Source organism: Cyanistes caeruleus, chromosome 5, assembly GCF_971803275.1.
Source record: "Cyanistes caeruleus chromosome 5, bCyaCae1.hap1.1, whole genome shotgun sequence".
NCBI classification, from domain to species: Eukaryota; Metazoa; Chordata; class Aves; order Passeriformes; family Paridae; genus Cyanistes; species Cyanistes caeruleus.
The window spans coordinates 17,161,837-17,175,191 of NC_141705.1; the positions used below are offsets into that span (position 1 = coordinate 17,161,837).

The window sequence follows — 13,355 nt, forward strand, 5'->3', positions numbered from 1 at the left end:
ATCTCCAGAGGCTCTTTCCAACCAAAGGTGTTCTACGATTCTCTGATTTTATGAAATGCAACCTTAGCTACAGCTCCATCTTTCTAGGACAAAAGGTTAAATAAAAGTTCAATAGGTTTTTTTATTTATGATGTATTGGTTTCAGATTAGAAACAGTTGTGTCTTCTGTGTGTAAAAAATTCAAATTAAAATTTTCTGTTTGTGAAGCTTCTAGTTCATTGGGAGATTGCTTCTGTTCTAAAGCTGTAAGTCAGAAAGTTCTGCTCCTGAAGTGTTGACATGTGGTCAGCTATTTCAATATTCAAAGAAATGTGATCCCTTTCAGTCCATGTTTTTATTATTCACACTGCCTTTACCCAGAGTGTACATGCATAAATAAAAAGAAGAAGCCAAGGTCTGGTAGGGGCAAGCAAAAGATCTGATTAAAACAAGAAACAGTCAATAAATTGAAAAAATCTTAAAGAGCAAGCTGTCACAATGTGCTTGTTCATAGTAGGAAGAGGAAAATAGCTTCTGCTTAACTGTAAAGCATCTCTAAATAAAGTTTTTGGATAGCTCAGTAGGCAGCTGATGTGAGCCCTGACATCTTAAGGACCAAGACATGGTGCAGCAGTGTAAACGGACTGCCTGTGTGTGTAATTATCTCAGAGGGCTACAATAATGCTGCAATTCCATTACATTGGAGACCTCAAAGTCACTCAGTTTTATATCTATTGAACAGACCATGGTAGTTTGGCACCTCTGTGCTTCAGTATGGACAACCCTAATTTTCTTTGCTCTGAAACCTATAGTAAAACAAACCAAATAGCTACAGTAATATTCTGATTAGTGGAATAAAGAAGCTAGTAGGGCCTGGACTGTGCTTCTATCTAAAAATCAAACCACCAAACCAAATATCCCTTGACATTTGACTTTGTCTTTGACTAAGGACCAAAGGAAAAGCTTTTAGTGACTAGCGATGAATCCATTTTAAGAGCACAAAATTAATTCTGTAGCTTCATGGTAAAACACATTACTGGTTATTTTCCACATTCCCCCAAAACATAAAATACCTTTAATTTCTTCTATTTGTCATTTGCATGGCTTCCTTTTACAGAGCTGTAGATATTTGAGTTTCTCAGGGCATTGTCTTTTTTCTATGGAAAGAATTTTTATCTATGTACATATTAAGGATAATGTTCCTATGTTCTAGAAAGACCGGTAATGAAATTGGAGCATGAAAAGTTGCTCTGACCATCCAGGACTGCTAGGCACCTTACACTCCTGCATGCAGTCACTGCATGAGCTTGTGTCAGCTTGGCAGAGCACTCACAGTTAGTTCAGTGTTTGTAAAAATGTGGATGATACAGAACATGCACTTAATTTCTTTCTGTAAGAGCTCAGAAAGAAATACAGACACTGCAGCTTCACTCAGTGAAGAGTTTCCTACCTTTTCATCACCTTTATAGGAGGTGCTCTGTCAGGTCATAAGACTACCAAGAGGTGGAAACACTTCAAACTGATCAATCAGTGCAATAATGAAAAGCATGAAAAACATGATGGAATTTAAATAAATAGATAGTAGCAATAAAATTATTTGAAATGGTCTTAAAATAAAGCTGAACACATCCAGGATGCTATTAGCAAATTAAGTCCAGATTTCTTAGGTCAAATAATTACATCAAAGCTTAAGTACAAAAGAAGTTCCATGAAAGAGGAGATATAATTTAAAAATCTCTGGCTTCCTCATCAATGAGAAATTCCATAAGTAATTGAACAAATTTTGCAAGAACATTAAAATCTAATTTCCACTGATACTCTACAACCAAGTCACAAAGCAATCATGAATCAGTACTATTAAAACTGCACTTCATTTTCAGTTTTAAAGCACTAACAACTAAACAGGTGTATGAAAAGGGAATTAAGGTTAAGAAAGTTTAAGCTTCTTGGAGCTTCACCAGCAAAGCAGAAGTGCCAGAATACCACAAAATCCCATAAGGGTTTGCAATTAATACATGCAGGACATTATGGTGCCACATTTGAATACTGTGAGGTGTTTACAATTTAGAAGGGTCTCAAAGCCCTCAGATACTCACTGGTGACTACATACACTTCAGTACAGAGTACATGTGTGGGTCTGACCTGGCAGCAGATGAATGGGAGGGATATATCTAAACTCCACAGAACTGAATTAATTCAACAGTATAAAGAAGGACAAATGAATGTTAACTTGTAACTAATGCCCAGGAAACTAAAAATAAAACAAAGCAGAGATCAAGGTCAGAATAAATGGAGCAATATCCTTGATTTAAACTCTATTAAAAAGTCCCCCAACCACAAACAATTTTGATTGATTAACAATATCTAATCTACTGGAGGTCAGCCACTTAGCTAGCTAATTTTATTTATCTGTATTTGCCAGTAGGATAAAGTGTTTGTGACATCTAACATGCTTTAAGTAAAAGTCTATCTTTACCAACTGTAAGGCAATCTTGACAAATGAAAGCCCAAATGTAACAAACTTGTGGGTGGAGGGGCTGTATAAATTGAAAACATTCCTGCAATAAAAGCAGGCTACAGGTGGATACCAATAATGTGAACGCAGAAAACTCAGATCAAAGGAATATCCAGTTACATATAACAAGCAGAGTTAAAAAGTTTGAACATTTACCTCTTGGAACTAAAGAAAATATTTGGTGTGAAAATACTTGATGCAAACACATGAGCAATTTTGAAGTTTAGAGAATAAAAAAAAAGTAGTGAGGAAAAAGAGTAATACCAAATGAATATAGGAAAAGATGAGACAAGTAATGCAGTCAGCTGCAATATGAGTAAATGCTACAAAATAGAGAGATGGCTTTGTGAGAACAAAGAAGAAAAATTCGATATTATCTGAAAAAGTCAAGTAAATTTCTTTCCAAGAGTAGAAATAGTAACTTCCTTAGAGTTAATTGAGGAAAGGCAGTTGTCAGACAGACATGTCACAGCTACAATTTCAAGTATGAAGCAAGAAATGAGGAAACAAGTCACACTGTTCTATTTTCAGTTGCATCCCAGAACACAGTCACATTCAGGGATCAATTCCCATACTAATGCCTTCAGGGAAAGCAAGTTGTACAAATTGTTCAGATGAAGCAGTAGGAAGTCAGGGTTTCACATCAATACACACGTGAGAGGATGACACTTGACACGGCATTTAAAGAGGACAAATCCTGGCTGCATTAACCCAATCTGTCTCGCCAAGACTACATCTTTATATAAATATAGTCAATTGATATTGACTGACTCATCAGAAGAAGTAAGTCACACACTTCCCAGGTACGTGACTCTCCACAGGCTGTGGGAGAGAAAGATGAGTCTCCCCTGAGCATTGGTACATCTGCTTCTCCAATTCAATGATCAGTGTGTCTACAATTGCTCATAGACCTGTTTAAGGAAAGCCACTGGTAAGAAAATGACTCAGTCTTACATTCCTTACACGGACCAAACAAATCCAGGGTATTCAACAAATAAAAAAAAAGGCCAGTAATGGGTGAAGGAAGGAAATTATTTTCCTAACTCAAAGACTTTTGGAAGTTTTATTATTTAAATATATTTTAAACATAAAAAACCCTAAACTTACGGGACCTAACTCTGTAATATCTCCTTCATCCAAATCAATACAGTTATAAGTCTATAATCTATCTTTTTCAATATGTCTAAATGACATGCTGAAAAATTACAGTGACCTCACAATTACCCATAAAGATTTATGATTTTGTTTCCATTTCAAAGAACATTAATCTACTTTAGTTATAGGATGCCCAGATTATCTGGAATTAAGTTTAGCTTTTAAATGTCACATGGACTTCTGCCATATATTTTAGTATTTGACTCCTAAGCTTTAGTTCCTGCACACTGCAAGGAACACACTGTACAAACACTAACTGCTGAGTGGCTTTTGGTCACTTGGTTTTTTTAAATACAATAGTGTATTGAAACCCAAAGTCAAAACCAGAGATGTAGCACAAGTCATGAATGTATGCACATTTTCTCTTCTTCCTGACAGTCAATAAGCATTCTAATACTTGTTTTAAGTCAGCAGTCAGATGTGCATAAAGCATTTTGCACTTTGCTTGTTTTCTCGTCTTATGAGCTTCTCCAGCTGCTAACCACACTGCACAGCTGGCCACTGGCCTCAGTGCATGTGCCAGATCAACAGCTGTGAAGGCAATATTATTTATAACTATATTCACCAGAAACAAAAATTGTTTTAAAATTTAACTACACTAGCTTATAAGTAAAGCTTACAATTATAACTACATTTCTAAAAACAGATGAAACCACCGAACATCTTAATTACAATTATTAGGTAGAGAAGGTCCCATTGGAGGCAACTTTTTTGAGCTCTGAGAAACTCTGGTTCAGTATGAAGTTCGAATGACATGATGCCTGATAAAATATTGTGCACAGAAATAAGTTTTTCACAGTGATGCAGATATAATCTACATATTTCTTTAGAATTTGTCCCGTATACAGTAAAAAATTAGGTGCACAGCTACAGAGGCTGATCATTTTAGATCCATGGATTTTCTGTAAAGAGATTTGCTGGCTAACAGATCTGGCTAATTAAGCACTGTCAACTATGCCATGGGTCAAGGACACAGTTGTAAAAACTTCCTAGCCTAGAATCATCTATTAGTTTACCCCAATGTGCATTAGTTCAGCAATATTTTGTTAACATAACTTAAAATTAACTGTGAAACGAGTGTAACCACAGGATGTGAGAAAGACTAAAGCAGATGGTTAACAAGGAATTGATGTCATAAAATGCAAGAGCATGACAGATGACATATTGTATATATCCTGCCAACTTGGGAATATTACCAATGGAGCTGCAACTGTTCATGGCTCAGGATATTTTATTTATTTTGCTTTGCTTTCTCCTTTCTTTTCACCTGGAAGCTAACAGAAATTTTTGATGTCGACCAAAGAGAAGCACAAATAAAATAGATACACAGCCTATGACTAGTGCAAGACCATTATACAGTCAACTGTACTCTATCATTCACAAGAAATTTAGGAATCCCAAAGCTCTTTGAAGGAAAATACACGATAAAAAGTTCATGGTCAAAGATCCAGACTTCAAGGGTGAGATGAGATCAGAGTTACAAGTCAGTTAAGATACAGATTTCTGAAAATCAAAAGAATTGCCTCCTATTTTTTTTTCTGATGACTATTTTTGAATTTAGTTATTGATGTTAAAGAGAAACAGGAAGTATTATTTCAGTGTAATCTCCTTGAAATTTTTCTCTTGCACAGGTCTCAATTTGTTATTCAACCTAGAAAAATTTGGACTGCATTTCAGACAAATTGGTGCAGTGAGTTTATCAGTCTGTTGGTCTGAACAGAAATTGGGTGAGACCCAGACTCATTTTACAAAGAAGCAAAAAAGAATTTTTAGTCCTCAATCTAATTTGTGAAAAGTGATCAGTTTGTCCAGCACAGCATTGTATATTTGGTTACATTTTTCTGAGCCATCTATCATATTAGATGCTTCATCAATTTTGTTATGAGTAAAGGTAGAAGAATAGAAAATTAAAACCTAGCAAAACACTGCTCTCTATCTCTGTCTTGTACAGCTAATGATATTTTTCCAGTTCAGCTTCCTAGCAGCTCAGTTCTGGAATTTTAATCCTACCATAAGGTTGACCACCTCTGAAACAAAGAATATCCCTTTTTTGTGCCATGTGATACTCAGGTTCAGGTTTATCTGAGCTGATAATCAAAGCTTGGCACGAATGCTTGATTAAGACACATCCATCCATCTGGATGTGCAGAGGTGAATGTTCACTCCAGTCATCAGATTCTAGATACCACCAACCAAATTCTGTGGTTTATATATGACACAAATATATGGATTTGGTATTGTCTCTGTAAAGTGAGTTGAACATTGAAATAAGAGGGGCTAGTGTAGAATAATGGAAACTTGTGTATCAGAAATTGGTACACCATAATAAAACCACATCAAATTAAACCTAAGTAAGTCATGTGGAATGTGCCTTATCTATTGTTAACTTTAAAGAGAGGGAAAAACATGTATAATTTCAAACATTTTTTAATAAGGAGGGAAAACAGAATAAAATATACAGTTCATAATAAACTGAATTCTAAACCTGTTATTATTAGGATGTTCTTTTATAGCCTTAGTTATTAACCTACACAGGAATTTGAATAACTTAAGTTTTCCCATCAAAACCTTGTTGCATTTTGCTTTTTGTATTACAACAATTATGAAATATTACATAAAGCTGATGTTGCCACCAAGTTGAAATGTTCAATTCTACACTTAAATCTTCCAAATTAAAAAGAAGCTAACAACAAATACTTACTCATTCTGTTACCACATTTTATCCCAGATCCATATTTGGAAAACCAAACACAGATATTATGACTAATAAAATAATTAGAAAATAAAATTGTCCTTAGGACAACCTCTCCCCAAAAATAACCTAAAAAAAAAAAAAAATATTCAGGAAAACACTATAAATATAATCAAGTTTCAACTTCTGAGGTAATATTTGGTGTTCTTGAAACATTCTTGAAAACAGTAGGGTTACATTTTTTGGGACCATCTAAGTACACATGCAGTTATAACTCCTGGCTAAACTATCCAAAAATAGCAAAGCAGATAGCCTGACAGCAAGGGATTATTAACTCTTGTTCAATTCTTTCTAATATTTATAGCTTTTGAATTGAAAAGGGCACAAGGATTGCGTTCCTCTAGTCACCTTTTCCTTTCCTCCTTTTCCTTGTGCGTGTTGACACTCCTTTCCAAAACAGCATCTTCCTTCAAATAAAATAAACACTTTCAATTTCTTTGCATGTTTCCAATTTTCAGTAACAATTTCCTTCAGCTTTATCCAAACCCATATGAAAGATACACTGAGTTAAGCCTTAAGGTGCACTTTCTGAATTATTGAGTAAAATATCCCACATAAAAGACCCATGGAGAACTGCATAACAGCAATTAATGACACAGGTTTTTCTTTATATGGCTCAGTGGCCCCTGAGACTCAGTATTTCTTCTAGACTCAGTAAAATAGTTTCTGCTGCAGTCTATTATTCCAAAATAGTAACTACGTCATTTCTGGAATGAAAAACTAAAATGTCAAATTGCCATGAACTGTAATCATATTTTACTGTCTGTTAATGAAATATATTTCATTTAGCATATGCAGACACTACAATAGTAAATACACACCTTAAAATTTAGGAGTCGATGTATGAAGAACTCAATTTGACAAATACTTTATTGAACAGCTTTAGCAGCAAGCAATGTGTACCTTCTACCTACTACCCAAAAATGTCTATAATAGAAACATCACTTGTTTCCTCAAGTGAATATTGAAAGTCTTTATAGGAAAAAAGGTAATTCTAAAGGAACTCTCGCATCCTAACCAGAATTTTTTCTTTTATTTGCACTGAAATATATTTGTCTTTAAATGAATATTGAACACATAAGATTAGCAAACAAAGGACAATATTATCTATATCATTCAAAAATCTTTCTTTGCTGAAAAAAGGTAACTTACCGTGTTAAGAATTAGCAGGTATGCATTTAAACTGTGGAATTGTTACTGCAATTCTTATATATGATCAGGTCTCTTATAACTTTATTCTGTTCAGACAAGACAGGTACAAACACTTGTGCTCACCAAAATATGATTTTTCCTAGTATGCATTTTTCCATTCCAGTATATCATGCTGTCATATTGAACCACATGCTTTTCTCCTTTCAGATGCAATCTCAAACTGGTTATATTGCTTTTAGTTTTAAACTTCACTATTAAAGCTACTATTAAAGCAGAGTGGGAAAATAATCCTAGGATATACTGAGTATTAGGCTAAATTTATCAAAGGATTTTGTCTTTGCTTTTTACTTAGAAAATATGCATTAAGTCACTGAAAATTAAAGATAGTGAAATGTCTGGTTTTCTATCTTCCAGCTTCTCACTTTCCAGACTCCATACTGTCCACAGCTACACAAAGCAATTCCAGGTTGATAAGAACAAATAATGAAAGAATTCCCAAGTTCAGAACAGTGCTATCAGTGCTACTGGGAACACTGCAACATTTTCTGTAACCTAGAATAGATGCACTTAAGAAAGAAGAAAAAAATGCTGTGCTTGTTTTAATTATGCACAGTGAGTCCAAAATATGTATTTTTATCTTAAGATGTGAATAAAATATTATTTAGAACTAAAATTGTGCTGCACTTTAGCAACTGCTTTTGGAAGGGGTCAGTCTAAATGATATATGCAAATCAAAAAACTGTCCAGAAAGCAAGAGATGTCTTTTTAGTTAAAACAGCCATGAAAATAAGAGACAGGCTACAGCTTGTTTTGTACAAGCTTAGTGAATCTTCATAAAGCTGAATACATGAGAAAAATGTTAATCATCAGTTAGACTAAACTGCTGAAAAAATTTATCTGTGCTTTAAGGTAGGAAACAGCCCAAAATCAGATCACGTGAACAAAAAATATAATGGTTGTGGCAAGAGAGGACAGAAGCAAATTAGCAATTAAAAAGTGAATGTGATTGTTGGGCAAGAGGAGGATTGACATACACAGTCCAGCAATTGCATTTCAATTTCTGTAATGGATAATTACATGTTAGGCTCTAAAGGGGTTTCCTTTATAAAGCAATCTCTTTATTATCCATTATGTATCCCTTGCAAGGCATATAAGGAAAAAAACTTTCCTTTTCCTTGCAAAGACTGAGCAATTACCTCTACACAGATATACTGGAATTAAAATACTATTGCACACAGTGGAGCCCTTACCGGTCTTTATTTCCGTCAGTCAAAATTTACTACAATATCTACGAAGATGGCATTAGGTTTAAATAAAAGTCACATGTGTTGACATTTTAATTGGAATGCTGAAGGCTGAAAAGTAAGTAACTTCAAAGTTATAATCATTTCCACCTAATTTTTGGTAGCCTTTTCGCATTTTCATATACATTCCTTCTTCCTGAAATAGAACTGCCAGGAACAGAACCTCAGTGGAAATGCATTTGCTATTTGTTTGTCAGAAAGGCTACTCTGAGTACATGAAATTCTAGGGGAAGTCCTGGCTTAACTTCTTTTATTGATAGTAGTAAATCAGAGCTGCTGGATACCTTCTGCTCCTAAGACCACCCTCTTTTACAGTCTTCCCAGGACCTCCTGTTTGGCTCTATTAACTTGTTTAATTCAAAGCCCTGCCTTTGATCACCTTTAAAGTAAATATCTAAATAGCTAAAGGGTCAGACCAAAACATTATAAATGAGGAAGTTTTCCAAAGAGTTTTCCATTTGTTACATGCAAAAGCACAGCCCAACCTGTTACAGTGCACAAGTCGTTGGGAAATCAAAATAAAAGAATTTGCTGATACACATTCTCTTGAGGACAAACTTTACTTCATTATTTACTTCTGTCATAAAGAAAATGCTTCCTTTGAGAAATAATTGACTACTGCAGCTGCTTTAGTCCCACTGTCCCAGGTGATCTACTAAAGACTCCAAAAAGCCAACATGTGAACTGCATACATTTCTACACTAGAAAAGGATGGGCAGTTATAAATTCCTCTAAGATTCTGCTTTGGAGAACAGTTCCAAGCTGTCCAAAAGAATATAATTAATCCCAGTGTAAATAACAATGCTGCTGCTGTGGTAAAATACTGTCCAAAAATATACCTAAAGAAGGTCTTATCCAGAGATGGAAGTAAAAGATACTTGCTAGCCAGGTGTAGTCAGCCAGAGCTGACTGTGTATTGCAGCGTTGCTGCTGGACAGCACCAGGCATTGGTGAGAAATGGAAAGCAGAGACCTCATGGCCTGGATTACCTTGACAGTTTCATCACCACATCTTGGTGCCATGTCAGCACCAAGATTTCCTTGGTGAAACCTTGATGGAAAAGGACACATAGCTCATTTTAAATAGAACACGATTACGAATAGTTACAACAATTCAGAATCAAAGAAGTTAATATCCTATGCTGAACTAGCTACTTAAAAAGGATGAGTTGGAGATTGCATATTCAAGGAAAGCAGAGTCAGAATTCAGATGACATCTCAGTAAAAAAGGCACTGTAACAATAAAACAACTGAATATTGAGCTTCTCTGAGCTCTGTACACCATAGCCAGAGACAGGCTCCCAGCCAGGAAGGTTTTTCAGTGTAACACAAATACTAGTTTTGAGTATAACTGTTTTGCCCATTGAAAGCTCAACTGAGTTCAAAGTCTCTCCTTCTTAATACTTGTTTGGTGTGGCTTAAAAGTTACGCTTTTTTCCAGCTGAGTCTGATAAGCAGACTCTGAAAAGGAAACCTCCTTCTGCCTACGCACTCCATCACCAGCACATGCCCCAGGTGACAAACTGTGGGCTATAGTCATGCTACTAAGCACTTACTGCCAAATTCTTGGCAGTCATTGCCCAGAATAAATGTTAGTGGTCAACATAAGGTGAATCAACAAAAAAGACCATTACGTCTCTAAGATGTCCAGTGATCATAGTCATGAGACTGCAGCTGCAAATGTACAGCAGATAAAAGCATTTGAGGTCATCTCAGAATGAAACTAATTAAACCCTGCATTAGAAATTGTGCTTGAGCCACATCCAGTGTTGCAAAAGGCTGTAGCCAATGTGAGTTGAATTTAGGACTGTGGGATTTGAAAACTGTTAAGTCATGTTAGACAAGTGTTGTTTAAACTGGACAGCCAGCACAGCTGTGATGTAAGGTAAAGTCCATCAAGATTTATACTATAGAGCTAAGATTTCAAAGGAAAGCATGGGAAAAGCATCAATACCCATAGATCTAAGCAAAAAAAACCCTATATAATGCAGTAGATAATAAAACACAAAGGCTCAGAGTAGATTGGAATTTGCGAAGGTATAGCTCACCTCCAAGTTACTTATTTGCTCTGAGCAGTAAATATACAAAGCTATTGCACCAAATGTAACTATTTGGGATGTAGATAAGAGAATTCCCAAATGGATTATGGATGTCATTTATCTATATTTTTAATGTCTTTGTTACATTAAAGAGACAGACAGAGGCTAATGGATAAATACTGCACAGTAATTTAATAAGCTGTGTCCCTAAATCCATCTGCTTGTTACACCTTGGGAGATCTCTAGCTGAAGCTCAATTACAACTTCATATGTTTGAGGAATAAAAACTTTTCAGTTGCTTACTTGTACCTTTCATTTGCCACTAAACAACCTTCCATCCTCCTTGAAGTGATTGTCAGGACACAAATTTACCACAGGGAAAAAAAAGCATAACCTTGGAATATGCTGCAGTACAGCATAAGAAATAATTCTTTCACCGAAAGGATTGTCAAGAATTCAAACAGGCTGCCCAGGGAAGTGGTGGAGTCATCATCCCTGGAAGTTCAAAAAAACAACTGGATGAGGCATTTAGTACTATGGCTTAGTTGATACGGTGGTATTCAGTCAAAGATTGGACTCAACAATCTTGGAGGTCTTTTCCAACCTTAATAATTCTATGATTCTATAAAGCTAGCTAAGCCATTGCCATGCTGATATCCCTCAATGTCTTAGGATCTTTCAGCATTTGAAAGCTGTTCCAACAAAGATGGCAGCTACCAGTCAGAAAGTTCATAAAGCAATTTTAGTGGTAATATTATACTAATACAGAGAATTCCTTTTGCCCTTCACCAGGAAACTCTTAACTGTTTCCATCTGAGTCACACTACCAGGTCACTGGTGAGGGATGCATGGAAGACTGAAATGATTAGACACATCATAAAATGAAGGTATTTCCTAGACTTACATTACAACATATTTCCTAAACTTATATTACAACACATGTTGTAAGTAAGTTCATTCTTCAAGAAAATAACAATTAACTATCAGTTAATAAAAATAAATAGTATAAATAAAATAATGGTCCTCTTTAGCGTAAAGGTGGATGCTGTTTAACACCTGAGAGCATCTGCTGTAAAATGTCTGCTTCCTCTTAAAGCGTCCTCCCTCTTGGTTCCTACTAGGAACATTAACTACTTCTGGGTTAGGGGATCTTCCCCAGAGAGAAGGTGCACAGTGTGAGAAATCCCAAAGCATGTGCTTTCATTTCTCTGGTATATTGCACACGCTTCCCTTAACATCAATGCAGGACGTCGCAGGACTAAAAGAGAGATATACTGCTTCCATGAGCACAAGGACTCAGTAACAGTGATCTGCCCTTCAAAGTATGGCATTATAAAACACAGCTGCAGACGAGATTGATTCACTACCTGTTGAGTGGTGCCATTCACTAGGATGGCTACTCACAGCCATGTCTGCCGCTGAAAAATATACGAGTCCAGAGCAGGTCAGGTGGTTGACTCAGAGCGAGGTAATCATTCCCTTCAGTAATTATTTGAGAAAGGGCCTGGAACTGACAAACTATCAGATGGATGAGGGAGGATGCTTTTCACCTTTTATCTTCCCAGCAAGGGCACTGCTCAAGGACTTGAATTACTTGCCAATTACAGCTCACTTTCAAGAAACAGGCTGAGGTCAAGGTTCTAATCAGTTTCAACTGGGTCCAAACAACCATGTACTTGGTTACTGAGACCATCATATTTTAAATAATGAAAAACACTTACTACCAAAATAACTAAATTATTCAATAAGATTCATTGTTTTTATCAATTATAATAGAAAATCCCTCCACCCAGGAGGGGAAAAAAGAGAAATTTGCTTTAATCCAAATAGTGATACTGACAGGGCTGAACACGGTAGTTGGAACTCCAGTCCCATGCTTTCTTATTCTACGCATCCACATAACAAAGAGATGTCTAAAAGCATTAGCGAATATAGAAGATATATACCAATACTGAATTTGGTACTTTACCACTTCAATAAATATTCACTACAGAGCCTTAGAAAATAAAAATCTGTCAATTAAAAGTTACATTTCTTCATTTTTCCTGACTGCAAAATCTCTCTTTACAAATTAAGAGTGTGAAACTCCAAGTTTATAACCAGAAGGAAAATCCCCTGATTACTGCATCTTTAAGAAGGAAAAAAACCCCAAAACAAAAAAATGGGAAGTGAGATCTTCCAAAGATGAAAAAAGTAGTGTACATCTTTATAATCACCTGTATTAATAAAGATAATTATTAAATTATAAATTATAATTATTAAATTAATAAATACAGATAATTTTTTCTTCATGTTAGTTTGATAACCCCAAACCAAATGGAAAAGTTCTGAAGTAGCACTCCTAATTCAACATGTTATTTATTTTCTTAAGGTAGGCAAATTTAAAATTAATAAAACCACAGGACACGGTGAACTTGTATTAATCCAAATCAGACCTCACAACAGAAGGTCACATCTTTA

At 35.5% G+C, this 13,355-nt stretch overlaps 1 protein-coding gene across 10 annotated transcripts in view; it reads right to left on the reverse strand.

Moving 5' to 3' along the window:
* KCNIP4 (potassium voltage-gated channel interacting protein 4) overlaps positions 1–13,355 on the reverse strand; it is a 383,084-nt gene that overhangs the window by 151,861 nt on the left and 217,868 nt on the right. The window lies entirely within an intron of this gene.